Here is a 2,500-nt window from a genome sequence, read left to right on the forward strand (position 1 = left end):
GTTTTAAAAAAGTGTTCATATACGGACAACTGAGTTTTAAAATCCCTTATTTTCGCTTTCAAAGTTCGCAGGCGCCGCCATCTTGAATAATTGTGACGTGTTGCCCTATAAGCTCTCAATAGACCCTTTGCATAAATGGCGCCCAAATTTGAATAACAATACTTGATACATCCTTAGCCTCGTGTTTATGTTTCAAGACAAAGGATTTTATCTCAAATCATGAAATTTGAAAACAAAAGCAAGCGATTCTGAAACTTATTTATTTCGGATACAAAGGCTTTCTTTGCAAAACATTTACACAGATTTGACTGTAACGGTTATACCGTGATTTAAAGTTCCTTTTTTTGTAGAAGTGGAGGCTCCCTTTAAAAAATATTCCCGGAAACACTCTCCCTTAACAAACACACAGAAAACAAATGGCGCAGTCGACTTCCGTCGAGAAGAAACAGCTTCCTCGAATCTTTATTACGAGTACTACTGCAACTTAAATAAATCATGCAAGTCTATCTTCCACATCATAAACTTCTACAATGGCTATTCCACCCTCGATACTTTAACCCCAAATAAACAGATCTCAACACAGAGATCTTATAATCTTAACACTAATTCTTTGATTGCACTCACGTGATAAGGCGGCCATGTTGGTGCCAAAACAATAGACAATGTAGCTCAACTTTTGCAGAATAATAGAGTCAAATTTTAGCTATTGCTCTCTCTACCAGCATGGTCGCCGTCACGTCAGGTGAAATCAAGAATATTTGGCGATAGCGACTCCCGCTTTACTCAACGTTAACTGTTAACAACATGTCGAAACAAAAACATTGTACTATACAATTTATATACAATTTGACGAGTTTCGGACCTTAATGAAACTCCTGAATAAAAAATGCTCATCAGATAATAGTAATTTAAAGAAATACCACGAAGGAAATTTGTCTGACGCAACGCATATCATGATATACAGATGTCGCCAATTTTCAGCCTTGCATTTATTTTAAGGCCAGGTCACTGAGCACGCTGGTTAGAGCGACTCTCGGATTGGTTAAGAAAAGAATGGACACAAATGAACATACGACAGGATCAATGGACCTTCACCCTAAACATAATTGCACTTCGTGGTACGATAGTCCACCTTGCGCGATAGCTGTGAATAACAGGCAGGAAATGCGATGGAAATCAAATGGATTTTCATTGAGTTCGAGCAGATTTAATTTCGGCGATCGATTCCGTAAACACGAGGCTCCATTTCTCTTTTACTTTGGCCAATCAGGACGCACCAGACGCAAACAATCAAATGAACCAATCAGAGCACAAGACAAAAGCATGCAGCTGGCGTTCAAGTAAGCGCGGGAAAGTTGAAACTTGATGATGATTTGCTGCGACACCTGATGTCATGTGACAATTTGTTGCCCTTTCCTTACAGTCAACTACCGTAAACAACTACATTTAAAAAAATACTAAATTAACAGAGCGCACCTTTCTATGGAGCTTTACCGTTAAGTAAAAAAAAAATTCTGTATTAAAAAATACCTAAACCAAAACTAACATGCAAGGTCTTTCTGATTGGTGATAACACGTATTTCTTAGTGGCGTATATAGAGGATCTTACATGGTAGATTTTATCTTCGAGTGCTGATAGTATCTCTTACGAGTGAACTCTTAAAGACTTTAATTTTCAAAGGATTTCTTTTTTTGTCTCTCTTCTGTCTCTGATATAAAGTAGAATTTTACTATGATAAGATTTGAAATACAGGTGCAACGTGGTATGCCATAGAAATTTACATTAACTCTTGCACCAACCAATATGGAGGACTTTGGAACACCAGAAATGATGAAGTTTTTTAATTAGTGTTTTCTCTATCAAAATGCTAAAACAATTAAACACTAAGACGCAGTATAAAAGGTCAATCAACCGTGGAGGTATACATAGCTCCGTTCAATAAAAACCCCCGAAAGGCAATGTGTCCGTGATCTGCGATAGGACGTTATCTGTTGCACTTTTTAAAAATCACCAGTCACTTTTCTCACCCTGGTAATATCATTAATTTGATGTCCCGAGCAATCACACGCAACAACAACTCCAAACATTGTTGGTTCTGCGGATGATGGATAGTTTTGGCAGTCGTGTGCGAACGGACTCAACAACTGCCAACAATGTAAGGACGTGCAGTGTATTATGGGAAGGATACGACCAACAAGACTTTGTAAACTTAGAAAATTCGGCTGCCATCTTGTTTTCAACATGCCAATGCCTTGCTATCTCCATGGAGACCATACGCAATGCGCGTGCGTGACCCCAACAATGTTGGAAGAGCTGTTCAAACGGGTCCAGCATTGTTGTGCTACGCTTTGGCGATCACGAGACAACAGAAATGTTGGGAGTTGTTGGCTCAAAAATTTGACCAGTTTCAAACTTCGTGTAACAACATGTCACAGGGTGAGAAAACGGAATTAACATGTAACACACAACAATGGTGGGAGTTGTTGCATGGGTTTCTGC

At 38.8% G+C, this 2,500-nt stretch overlaps 1 protein-coding gene across 2 annotated transcripts in view; it reads right to left on the bottom strand.

Moving 5' to 3' along the window:
- Positions 1-435: 435 nt before the first annotated feature.
- LOC138051244 (cellular tumor antigen p53-like) overlaps positions 436-2,500 on the bottom strand; it is a 21,200-nt gene continuing 19,135 nt past the window's right edge. For both annotated transcript variants that reach the window (XM_068897407.1, XM_068897408.1), the window contains one exon: positions 436-2,500. This exon is cut by the window's right edge and continues 470 nt beyond it. The gene's annotated coding sequence lies outside the window, so the exon portion shown is untranslated.

This window comes from Montipora capricornis, chromosome 6 (assembly GCF_036669925.1).
Source record: "Montipora capricornis isolate CH-2021 chromosome 6, ASM3666992v2, whole genome shotgun sequence".
In the NCBI taxonomy this organism is placed as follows: Eukaryota; Metazoa; Cnidaria; class Anthozoa; order Scleractinia; family Acroporidae; genus Montipora; species Montipora capricornis.